General features: G+C 35.4%; 1 protein-coding gene across 1 annotated transcript in view; it reads left to right on the top strand.

Moving 5' to 3' along the window:
* The window catches only part of LOC138709970 (small conductance calcium-activated potassium channel protein-like), a 642,842-nt gene that overhangs the window by 111,418 nt on the left and 517,907 nt on the right, over positions 1-13,517 (top strand). The gene's annotated exons all lie outside the window — the stretch shown is intronic.

Genomic DNA, 13,517 nt, shown 5'->3' with positions numbered 1-13,517 from the left:
GTTAATTAAACCATAATTTAAAAAAAAATTCTTAATGTCCTTTATCATCTGATATCTTTTCCTGTACCGAACTCTTCTCCTGTTCACCATTCATTTCGGTGCATCCTTCAGCAGAAAATTTCTTCTCACCCAGTGACCCAACCAGTTCCGTTTTCTCTTCCTTATCAGATTCAGCATCATTCTTTTTTCATCCACTCTTTCCAACAGAGCTTCATTTCGTATTCTGTCTGTCCATTTCACAAGTTCCATCCTTCTCCATATCCACATTTCAAATGCTTCTATTCGTTTCTCTTCACTTCGTCGTAATGTCCATGTTTCTGCCCCATACAATGCTACACCCCACAGAAAACACTCCACTAGTCTCTTCCTTAGTTTTTTTTTCCAGAGGTCCGCAGAAGATGCTCCCTTTTCTATTAAAAACTTCCTTTGCTATCCTCCTTTTGACTTCCTGGCAGCAGATCGTGTTACTGCTTATAGTACGCTCCAAGTATTTGAAGCTGTCCACTTATTCTATTGTCTCGTTTCGAATTCGCACGTTTACCTTCTTTATCTTTCTTCCAACAACCGTGGTCTTCGTTTTGTTTGCACTATATTGGTTCACATCATTGCCCATTTAATAAGCTGTAAACTGGTGTATGGGACTTGAATATAACTCAAGTTTAAGTATGCTTTTTCTTTTGATCAAGTAAGCAAAAACGCAGACAATTTTAATTTCTAGAAAAAGATATCTTCATATCATACTACTCAGGGCTGTCATTTATCTCCAGTAGCATATTAGTATCGTCTCCTCTTCTGCTAACAACGCCATATCATCAGCAAATCTTATACACTTTATTCTCCTTCCTTCTACTATCACTCCTCCCATGTTCTGAAAACAGTTCTTCACTATCCTCATTATTAGACCTATATGAATATTTGTAAAGTATATCCAAATGGTCCTTGCATTTTAATGTAATTCGAAAACGGGCAGAAAAGAATTGTTTCTCAGAAGGAAGGATTTTAGAATATCGCGTAAGCATTTAATTTATTATTAAATTGTTTATTTTCGGTGAAAGAAATATATTTTTATGTATTTATTTACCCTTGTACCGCCAAAAAATACTTTTCTAAATTACTTTAAGATGGCATAATTTTTGTAATGTAAGTTCTTTTTTTGTGAAGTACAGCGCTAGCGCTCCTTGTAATCCTACCAAAACTGCATTGTAAATCATTGAAATAGTTACTTTACGAAAATTGTATGTATTTTAATATAATTTCATTGCGATAATGTACTGCAGTGAACTGCAAAAAGAAAATTTCATTAAAGACTTTGGAGATGGTAGCACCCTAGATCATATATGTAACAGTTAGGTCATCGCTATGTTAAAATCGTACCGCCAGGATCGCCACCCGTCCGCATTAAACGAACACGAGATGCAGTACAGTCGCTAATGCAATTTAAATGGGAATTATGACGTGACTCCTTATGTAACAACTAGATGGCAGCGTAGTAAACCTGACAAAAGTTGTTAACGTCGAAGCCTATAAGGCCGAACTATCTGGGGTATATATGATCAAGAGTAGCACTTATCTTTTTAGATGATGGCAATATTGTGTCTGTACACTATATCGACTTCAATTACGTATACAGATCGATTAGTATCTTTTTCGCTGAACTTCCTGTAAGCTTTTTTGATAATGGGGGAAGGAATTGTTCCGTGGAAAAATAATTACATATTTTACTGCTAAATTATTTCATTTTATGAAATCGTATGCAAATATTCTTCGACTGCCTCCGTGGTCTGTTGGTCAGTATACTGGTTTCCAGATCTGGAGGTCCCGGGTTCGATTCCCGGGCTCGGCTCTCGGTGAGTTTGTCTTGAAGAAGAAAATTTCCCTGGGTGTCTAGTGTCTGGAAATTTGTATGATTGTGTGATTGTGAGTGTGCCGGGTTAATATTGATTAGCCAATTACCAAAACATAAAATAGGCTACATCAGGACTGTCGCTGGGCAGTATCCTGAACACATGTTTCAGCGTCACTTTTTTGACAAGTAACTCTATCTGCCAGCACAAACATGAAGCATTAATAGATGCTATAGAGTTACCAACATAGAAAAAATATTCTGCGTTGTGCAATACGTAAGGAAGAAAGAAAAACACACAGGCCTGATACGCCTCTTTTCATATCGTACTTTGAGTTGTGCAGAATGACACAAAACCTCTTCTGGTCTGTTGGAAGTTTGAGAATTATCTTTTTTATCTTATGTTTTTATTTAATTGATTCCTTAATTCCTATTTTGTACTTTAATGTGTTTTTGTTAAAGTTAAATTCATGTTTTAATCGTATAAAACATACTTGTAAAGTCTTAACTTCTGATAAATAATGATCACTAATTTATAATAAGTACACTTACACGTACTCGTATTTAGTTCCGTTAGTTTCTTCTTCTTAAATGAGAAAACGAAAACGTCTTCTGTGAAACGTAGCGTATTTTTTTTTTTTTTTTTTTTTTTTTTGTACAAGGGACAAAGGTAATGAAGTAATATTTTCAGGTTGGAACAAATCAAGCCGCTGCTGCTGCTTCGTCTTCTTCTTCTTCTTCTTCTTCTTCTTCTTCTTCTTCTTCTTCTTCTTCTTCTTCGAAAGACATATATGACCGCAACCGTGTGCAGTTTCCTTTTGATCTTGAGTTAAAAATGTTTCGTACTTTTTTGTGCTCAACTTTACGGCTACTCGAACACAGTAGTTTCCCAGGAGGCAACATCGGGTAGGAACAAGCAATGAAACGACTAGGATGAAGATATCTAAATAGAAGAGCTTTCTCCTACTGCCTGTTTCATGCCTTTGGTAGGGAGTTAGATAGAAGAGTTGACATTTACATTTCGAAACAGATACAGTGTCGTCCACTGTATTTTAAGTGATCGCATATCCGTATTGAAATTCTATCAACCGGCGCCCCATTCGCCTATGGAAAGTAAATATTTGTCCCTTTTCCGTAGTGCTTCCTAGAGACATATTGTATACCAAAAAGTGTCCAGTTTCTATAAAGTACACAACAGAAAATTCAATCTTGGAATAAACAAGAAATTCCATCTACTGCAGCCATTTTCAACTGGTGTGCCGTGGCACACTAGTGTGTCGCGAGTGATCCGCTGATGTGCCGCGAGAAAATGAAAACAGTGAAAAGAGTAGTACAATGTGAGTCCACAAGAGTGATCAGTGAAGTTAGGAAACCGTATCAACCTCAAAAATATCGTATTTTACTTGTCTCTATAAAAAAGATGTGGTACATTAAATACTTCGGCAAAACGTGCAATAATATTGTATGTTTTCATATTTCATAAATACAATATTCAGAAAACTTGCGTAATACAGTAATTATCACAATAATTTTGCATTCTAATAATTTCCTCCCATAAAGTTTTACATTTCCGTTATAAACTTCAAATAATAATATAAAAAGCGTGCTAGCTCTATTTGTGAATAATGTGTATTTTACTTCTCTTCTCAACCATCTTTGCCCCATGCGCCCTTTCTCCGTTCATCATACAGTTGTGCGTCTCGTTTAGGCACAGTGAAAACGTAAACAATGTGCAGGTAACGTGTGGAGGGGGGGAGGACGAACCGTACGATAAACGGGCAGGGCATAGTTGCGCCCCACGGTCAGATAAAATGCAGCAGATAAAAAAGGGTCCCTGTTTTGTGGGCATAGTTGCGCCCCGTTCCCATCAGGTAGAGAAAAGGGGCATGGCATAGTTGCGCCCCGATGAAATAGGTAGAGAAAAAGATACTACGGGAACTCGAGCCTCGTAATCAACTAACCTTATTGATTTCTTATTCGATTTAATATTCAATATCTATATCGTTAAAATGAACACTATGAAGTTGATAGTATTCTATTAACTGTTTTTCTACTGTTTATGCAGTAATTATCGATAGCCTACGGTAAAAATGAACACCTTGAATTTGGCAGTACTTTATTAACTGACATATTCAAATGAGTGTGTCGTTGGAATATGGGGCCTTAGCAGTCTTTGACATTTTATTAGTGATTTTCACACCGTCTGTGGCATATAGTGAGGTTAATTTAAAGTAAATGTTAAGTTTAGTGCAAAGAGTAAAGAGTTAATAATTTACAATGGTTCTAAGTTTCAATGTTCGAAACCCTATACCGTAGGGTTAAGATATCGATGTACAAACAAAAAATGCAGTTCATTTATTGTGTGTGATCGATAAAAAAGTGTTATTTTAAATAGCAAAATTGATCATATGCTAGACCTACCTGATTTCAATGCAGCTATCACTGTAATATGTTTATGTAATTTGTTTATATTACGACAATCACTTTCGTGTGTACTATGCTCACCGGGGCGCAACTATGCCATATCTATTCTGCTACCTAATTTCTTCGGGGCGCAACTATACCATGTCCCTTCTGCTACCTGATTTCTTCGGGGCGCAATTATGTCATGCCTAGGCCTCCCAATTGACCGCGGGGCGCAACTATGCCATACCGCGATAAAAATGATGGCTGCACGAGATTTTAGTTACAACATTCATGGCGGAGCATTAACTGAAATTATATTTTCCAAAAACATACAAAACAAGAGAACGCAAACTGTATAACGTTATCACTAGGGAAAGGGATTTGGAGTATTATAAAGAATGGTGAAACGTAGTATAGATATTCGTAGCTCAGTGACTGTCAAGCGAGCTGCGTCACAGAGCATGGACGAGTACAGTTCACTTCATACAAACTTACACGCAACGTGCTGTAAACGTATTTCAGAATAAACATATGGAATAGTTTAATGACATATAGTGGCCTACATACATAATCTGCATTTCACTTTGAACTACATGCGTTTTTCTTGGCAACGCACAAGACATCAATAAACAACATTACAAATATACATAATTAAATATCAATCTCTGCGTCCTCGCGTGTCAGGGGAAATATTGATGGCTGATAGTTGTCTTCTGTATGGAACTGGACTTTGAATATGTGTGTTTTTCTGTCAGGAGCGTGCTAAATTAAAAGCTTTATTTACAATATCATGAAATATATGTACACAATGTACACTGCAGTATTTAGAATGAATATATATATATATATATATATATATATATATATATATAATACTACAATATTTACAACATAGCCTAATAGAGTATCATTAAATGTTGATTCCTGTTGTGCCTTGTTATGATAAATTGTAAATATCATTTTCAAATTTTCTAAACACAACTTTGCTCTTTTGCAAGGAAGGAAATTTTTTAACATGGAAAAACTCCGCTCTACAACTGCAGAGACAATTGGAGAGTACTTGAAACAAAATACGTCAATTAAATTCACATGTTGAATGACGTCATTGGGACACGTGTTTGTTAATGCATCTGAAATCCGACTGAGAATACTGTACCTATCATTTTTAATCAAAACTCTGTTCATTTTTTCACCAACACGTTTTCCTACTTCACCTTCTACTGCACTCAGTTTATTTACAATAGTACTCATAATATTTATTTGCTCAACTAGTTCTATTCCTGACTGTACTAATCGAATAATGGCATCCGGTAAATATAAAAAAATTGACTTAATATCCATGATTTCTTTTTTGATTATTCTATCATTTAGCAGTTCCTGGCATATTTGAATCGCAGCCGCGTCATCAAGATCGAATGACTGGACCACTTTCTTCACAGATTGGAGGTGATGTGCGTAATAATAATTATTGCAAGCTTCTAACCATGACCCCTATCTCTTAAGAACTGGACATGGGGGGAAGCGATAATTTAGGGAACTGTTTCCTGAATTTTGATACTCGATCTTAGCTTTTACAAATATAGTCTTTCAATTTTGTATGTTAGTTGGTTTCACTTTCGGCATTGTACCTGCACTTCACTACGCTGAACTGCAAACCTGCATGTTGAAGTTCTTATGCGACAACTGTCCCGTTGACCTGTTGTTGACGTGCAGAGATCTGCGAATATGTCATGAAGGGGAGGACTTGGTGTAAAGGGTTGTAAACAAATGACTGTGCAGATGCCAATACTAGCTTTTACTACTCCAAATTCCGTTCCCTAGTTATCACATACATATTTTAACAAACAAGCAATTGTAATTATAATAATAGGTATCTACAAGTTGACTAAAATTGTCTTGGTTATTCAATGAGGACGGTGAGGCCTCGTATCTGAATATAAGTTATTATAAGCAATTGTAACGTTGAAATAATTCAATATAACAAATAAAATTTTGCTACTGTACCTGAATAAATTTAACTTTGAGAAGAGATAGTATTATGTTTAGGAAACAGTGTTGTCACTTCAGACCAATATACTGTAGTTTTGTTAATTCGGCCACAGAAGACGGTGATATTATGTTAGTCATACAGAGAATGAAATTCATGACCATAAAAAATGCTGCTTGAAAGCATCATCATACAAGTGGAAAAATTTCATTTGTTATATTGAATTATTTCAACGTTACAATTGCTTGTTTGTTAAAATGTGTATACGATAACATTATGCTATTTGTATTCTTTTTTTTTTTTTGTGTGTTTTTGGAAAATATAATTTCAATTAATGATCCGCTATACTGTAAATGTTGTAAGTAAAACCTTGTGCATCCCTCGTGTTTATCATACGGCTCGTCCTCCCCCCAAACGTTATCTGCACTTTGTTTACGTATTCACTGTGCCTAAACGAGACGCTCCACTGTACTGTCATTTACCACTAAGTTTGCTAAAATATAATGTATATACAATTGAAAATATTTTATTTTATATTTAACACACATACATTTATCTCATTTATTTGTATTTTATAATCCTCAATCACTCCTAAATCTCTTAAAATTTCCCCCTAGTTGGGAACCACAGCTATAGATTATGAGTGCCGCGGGAATTTAAATTATATCTTTAGTGTGGCACATGTTGGAAAAGGTTAAAAAACGCTAGTCTACTGTGTGGAGATCGAGTGCCAAAAATAAAATGAATAGTGATCCAATACCCTTATGATTAGTTCAATATATTCGATGTTCCAGAGCTAGTAAAGAATGGTTGAGTTAAATATGCGAAACATTACAATTCTACTAAGAAGACGATATTCTCTTCGGCAAATGAAAAGCTATGGTACACCATCATCTCCCTCTAAGGTTTGTCGTAATAGAATTAACAGTAGAATAAACATCTGAAAGACGAAAGGAATGAATTAAAGACTAGTAGAAATGGAAAAGAAGCATATAGCATATGGGATAGCGATACACCGATGTTTGTAACAAGGTTGGAGAGGCTTTGATGAAGAGTTACTTAAGCGATAGGCCGAGTCAGTAACTGACAGCCCTGAGTTCCGTGACATAACCCTGAGACCTGTGACAAGGTTAGAGTGGGTTAAATAAGGGTTTACTCAAGTGACAAGCCGAAGTAAGTGACTGATACGAGCAGCCCCGAGGTCGGTGGCACATAACCCTGACGTCTGTGACAAGGTTAGACTAGGAGGTTGATAACTCTAAAAATTGACGATATAACGCTGAAGTTTTGTAGCTCATTCATTCATAGCTTTGTTCCCAAGGGCAGGCTTTTCACTGCAAACCCAGCATTCTCCAATCTTTCCTATTTGCCGCTTTTCTCTTAGTCTTCTCATACGATCCACGTATCTTAATGTTGTGTACCATTTGATACCTTCTTCTGTCCTGAACTTTTCTACTGTTACCATTCCTCCAGTAGGCAGTTTCTTTTTAACCAGTGATCCGGCCATTTGTTTTTCATTTTCTATTAGTTTCAGCATTATTCTTTCTGTCACCCATTCTTTATAACACAGCTTTAATTCTTATTCTGTCTGTCCATTTCACACGCTCTATTCTTTTCTATATCCACATTTCAATTGTTTCTAGACGTTTCCCTTCATTTCGTCGTAATGTCCAAGTTTATGCTTCAAACATTGCCACATTTCACACAAAACACTTAATTTCTCTCTTTCTTAGTTATTTTTCCAGAGGTCCGCAGAAGATGCTTCTTTTATATTGAAATCTCCTTTCCCATTGATGTCCTTTTTACTTCCTGGCAGTAGGTAGTTAATGTTACTGCTTATAGTACATCTCAAATATTTGAAGCCGTTCATTTGTTCTGCTGCCTCATATTTTATAGTAATGGCGTAGAAATCAGTTTCATTCATTTATAATTTCTGCCCAATGACAGGTCTTTCACTGCAAACCCAGCATTCTCCAGTCTTTCCTATTTTCTGCCTTCCTCTTTGTCTCCTCATATGATCCATACATCTTAATGTTGTATGTTGTCTATCATCTTATATCTTCTTCTGCCCCGAACTCTTCTCCCGTCCACCATTCCTTCCAGTGCATCCTTCAGAAGACTTTTTTCTCAACCAGTGATCCAGTCACTTCCTTTTCTTCTCTCTGATCAGTTTCAGTATCATTCTTTCTTCGTATATTTTGATATTTAAGAAAAGACAATATCTGTTTGTCAAATCTAATCTAATCTAACCATCCCATCTACAGTATATATCCCATCATTCCTGTTCTGTCTGCCTATCTAAACTATCTGTATCTATCTAATCAGTCTCTCTAGTCTATTTAATATATTGTCTACTGTATCTGATCTGTCTATTTATCTACTTGTCTATCCATTCTTTCTTTGGGATTCACAATATACTAAGAATTTTCTAAGTATTTGTATTTATTTTGCTAATAATTGTAACATAAAATATAATATAAACAGATAAAAATTTAGCTCAGCCCTGAAAGAGTAGAACTCGAGCTCAGGAGCGGATTCCTGAATTTAACTTAAGTATATAATACAAGTTGTCTTATGTCTGCAACACAATAAGAATATATAAATTTGAATTTACAATTTTTCATTATTTATAAAATCTATACATAACTTTTTAAATTTAATACTAGAACTATTATAATTGACAAGATTAGGATATTTAAATATAAATTTGTTATATATTCTTGGGCCTAAATTACTACTGGAGTACTATGATTAAATACTGTAGCAGTGTTGTATTTTGTTTCAAACAATCTTAAAGGATTCATACCTTTTGTTTCATAACTATGAGAATACATTTCAAAATTATTTCAATTTTTATGTATGAATTTTATGAATACAATATACTGAAAACCATATTTGAGATTCTTAAAGACTTTAAATAGTTTTGCAAAATCACCTGACTGTGATCCCGTAATTAGATTTAACAGTGTGAAATTTCCGAAGAAAATGTTGTAACGTTTAGTCTATTATTTTCAGGTTGCTGCAAAATAAATTGAACGCAAGTTGACACTGATTACAGCAGTAGTGTTCGTAAATTTTACAATATCTAGAATGCTTTATCTCGTACTTCTCTAAAAAGCGACGGAAGTGAGCATTAACGCCGAGCCGACAATAAAATTTACAATTCATAAAACGAGGGGAATGGTAATTATTCGTTTCTTCGAAGAAGCAAATCGCAGTCCGCTGTCACCGGGGCAACTCAAGACAATGTGGACAATCACGCAAGAAATGACTTGCCGACGTTTTAATACTATCCGCAATAAAAACATTGAGTGGAGGCCTCTCTCTCTACTCCTCTTTAGAGTACAGCGTACAGCCATCGACTATGACGTGTACTTGACCTCAGTGTCTCATTTTTCATCAGATCGTTGACAGTTAAGTACGTTGGCATTATAAAAATTCTATAAAATCTCCTGTGACTTTATTGTACGTTAACATAGTGATTCCACAGTAAGTTAGCAATGGTAGAATCACCATCAGTACAAGCTGTAACTTCTTAGTAATCATATTCATAATAATAACCATAATCATTATTATTGACTTCATCATATTCAGTTTTTTTTATTATTATTTCTTGTCTTCAGACTCGTAACTATAATCACAATCTTCTTCGCTTTTATTCATAATAGTTATCATTTTTGTCTTGGAAATTTATTATTATAATATCAATACAGAGACCGGAGGGAAAAAGACCTTTGGGGAGGCCGTGACGTAGATGGGAGGATAATATTAAAATTGATTTGAGGGAGGTGGGATATGATTGTAGAGACTGGATTATTCTTGCTTAGGAGCGGCGAGCTTATGTGAGGGCGGCAATATCATAAATTTGATTATAATCATCATTATAAGCATAAACACCAGCTTTAAACATAATTACAACGATCTTCTGTATCATAATCATAATCTTACTCATTTTCGAGATAAATATAACCATAGTTTTTTAGTATTCACCATAACCAAAATTACAATCAACACAGTCATTACCTTCTTCTCATATTAATCTTCTTCATCTCATCTTCATAACCTTGCCCTCATATTAATTTTATTCGTCTCACCACAAGCATAATTTTATTCTCATAATCATCTTTCTTATTTTATCGTAATCATAACCTTCTTCTCATATTTATCTCTTCTTCTTCTTCTTCTTCTTCTTCTTCTTCATCATGACATCTCATGATCCTTTCTGTCATCATACTCTTCTTTTTCGTCTCATCATGATCATAATTTCATACTTTCCTTCTTCGTCTCACCATAAACATAATCTCCTTGTACTCATCTCATTCTTCGCATCACAATCATAATCTGATTCTCGTACTCATCTTCTTCTCCTCGTTATAATCATCTCTTAGTCTCATCGTAATTATAATCTTCTTCTCATGCCCATCTCTCCTTACCATAATCATTCCTCATACTCATCTCCTCTTTCGTCTTATCATAATCATAATCTTCTTCCTCGTTTCATAGCCACAATCTTCTCATAACCATAATAATTTTCGTGTTACAATCTTTCTCTCATAGCAATCTTCTTCGTTTCATCATAATCTAGTGTTACTTCTACTATTACTATTACTCATACTATCCAGGTATTACTGTTGTCTTTGACTATTATTGATAATACTAATGTTGATTTTACTGCTGTTAGGACTATTATTTTTGCTTTTACTGTTACTACTATTTTTTGCTGTTGCTACTATTGTTAATTTTTCTACTACTATTGTTTCTTTTTCTACTATTAACTTGACACTCGACGAGTAACTGACTGTGATTCATCTAATATTATTACTATTGTTAGAACTAATAATACTGTAAATACTATTATTACTACCACCACTCCTACTTTTTTTCTACTATTACTACTAGTGTTAATTTTTCTACTAATATTACTATTACTATTGTTGCTTTTTCTACTATTAACACTACTCTTACTTTTACTACTAGGGCTATTAGTACTACTATTGTTGCTTTTCCTACCATTAACACTATTCTTGGTTTTATTACGTTAGTACTACTATTGTTACTTTTTCTATTATTAGCACTATTCTTGCTTATTCCTAGTAGGTCTATTAGTACTACTATTACTTCTTTTTCTACTACTTACACTACTACCGTTGTTTTACTACTAATGCTGCTACTTCAAGTATTACTACTGTTTACTTCAAGTACTACAAGATATGTACTACTAGTGCCATTGCTACTATTATGGCTTTTACTACTGTTGACACTCGACGAGTAACTGACTATGATTCATCCGATATTATTACTATTGTTAGAACTATTAATACTATAAGTACTACCAATATTACCACCAGCATTACTATTACTTTGCAGTTACTCTTAATGTTGTTATGACTAATATTACTAAAAATACAATAAAGTAATTAAATGGTTGTACCATAATCTTAAAAGCACTGCCAACATAACCGCGACTGTTATTAAAGTCTAGCGTAAAGTTCTTCCATTCACGCATCCGGGTTCGATATTCGGCCAGGTTGTGATAGAATTTGTGATAGACGAAGCAGACGTTGTAGAAGATTTTTCATCCTACCAACACACTCCACCGCTCCTTCATTTAGTCTGCATCTTCAATAGTTAAAAATAGGCCTATGCTGGAGAGAAGCCATGGAAGTAGTATTGATTTCAGAGACTTGGATTTAAGTGCTTTGGTCTTCGGACGCTGAGGCTTGTCAGGTACTCGTCTAGGAATGGAACCTGGTTGTTAGGGTTAAGGCAGGATGGCCCACCTGTCACCATAGAATTCACGAATGCCATCCAGGCTTCCATCGGACCTTGACAATCATTGCATTTATAGGACTCAGAATGTACTAATATAAGCCTAATTGTAAGACTCCGTCCAGGATACGGCCATCGTAAAATCAAGCAAAATCTAACCACAGCGATGGATAAATTACCAGGTTTTCAACCCTACGTAACGGGCACGGAAAGCTGATGTAGTTTCCAAAGCGAGTGAAAGACTGTGTTATACGTATAGCTTGATGTACATTCTAAATTAAAGTGGAGGAGAAAGAAAGCTAAATAAAAGAATGTGTGATTACGAACAATGGAAGCTGGAAGAGGCCAGTATAAAAGGAAAGCGACAGTCTGGAGGGAGAGAGAATGGAAGAGACATATTTATCTGCAAGGGAGTTTCCCGCAACTGAGAAATGTCATGTGATCTGAATTTAAAATAAGAAGAAATTAATGGCTGTAAGTTTAGTACTAATCCACATTCTACTATATCATTAAGGCCTGGCTCAGGAAACGTCTGTGGTATGCACAGAAACACGATTAAAGGACTCGCGAAATTAAATAAAACACACTCGCCAAAGTGTGCTGTAGAAATTAAACGCACTTGAAATAGCCTGAGCTAGGTACCTCATATTCGACAACGGGCGTCCCGTAAGTATTCCTGTTAAATAAATCAAAAATATGATTTCAGGTCGAGTAAGAGGTTATTTCCCCTTAAATATGAACAGATAAATGAATAACTTAAGTACATTAAACTATAACTAATATAACTTAATGTCCCGCGCCGTGGCGTAGCGGTCTAAGGCATCCTGCCTAGGACTCGCGTTACGGAATGCGCACTGGTTCGAGTCCTCATGGGGGAAGAAATTTTCTCATGAAATTTCGGCCAGTGTATGGGACCGGTGCCCACCCAGCATCGTGATGCACTTGGGGAGCTACGATAGGTAGCGAAAATCCGGTTCAGCAAACCAGCTATAACGGCTGGGGGATCATAATGCTAATCACACGATACCTCCATTCTGGTTGGATGATCGTCCACCTCTGCTTCGGCATGTGAGCGTGAGGTCTGCAGCCGGCTGGTCAGACTTGGCCCTTCAGGGTTGTAGCGGCATGGATTTACTTTACTTTAATATAACTTAATAATAAAAGGGAAAAGGGACGAAATAATAGTACCTTTCGAACGGGCAGAGGTAGTGTTCGAATCTACAATAGAAAAAAAAAAACTGTATAACAGACGTGTAATGTCAAAAGTAGAAGTAAAGATTGTGCGTATTTCTGTTGGATTGGTTAGAAAAATTAATTCTATTTTTCTCTTAAATGAATTAATAAAATAGGGGACTTTTGTATGATTATTATTATAAACTCTTGGGCCTAATTATGCTCTTTATTTATTCCTCTAGTAGTGTTACACTTCGGTTCTTTTAATGATATTATGTGGTTCTGTCTAGTGCAGTAATTGTTAGAACATAATTATTAGCCTATACAATTGTCGTGATT

Source organism: Periplaneta americana, chromosome 12 (genome assembly GCF_040183065.1).
Source record: "Periplaneta americana isolate PAMFEO1 chromosome 12, P.americana_PAMFEO1_priV1, whole genome shotgun sequence".
Taxonomy (NCBI): domain Eukaryota; kingdom Metazoa; phylum Arthropoda; class Insecta; order Blattodea; family Blattidae; genus Periplaneta; species Periplaneta americana.
Note: the sequence above shows the minus strand (reverse complement) of the source record. Positions and strands in the feature narration are given on the sequence as shown.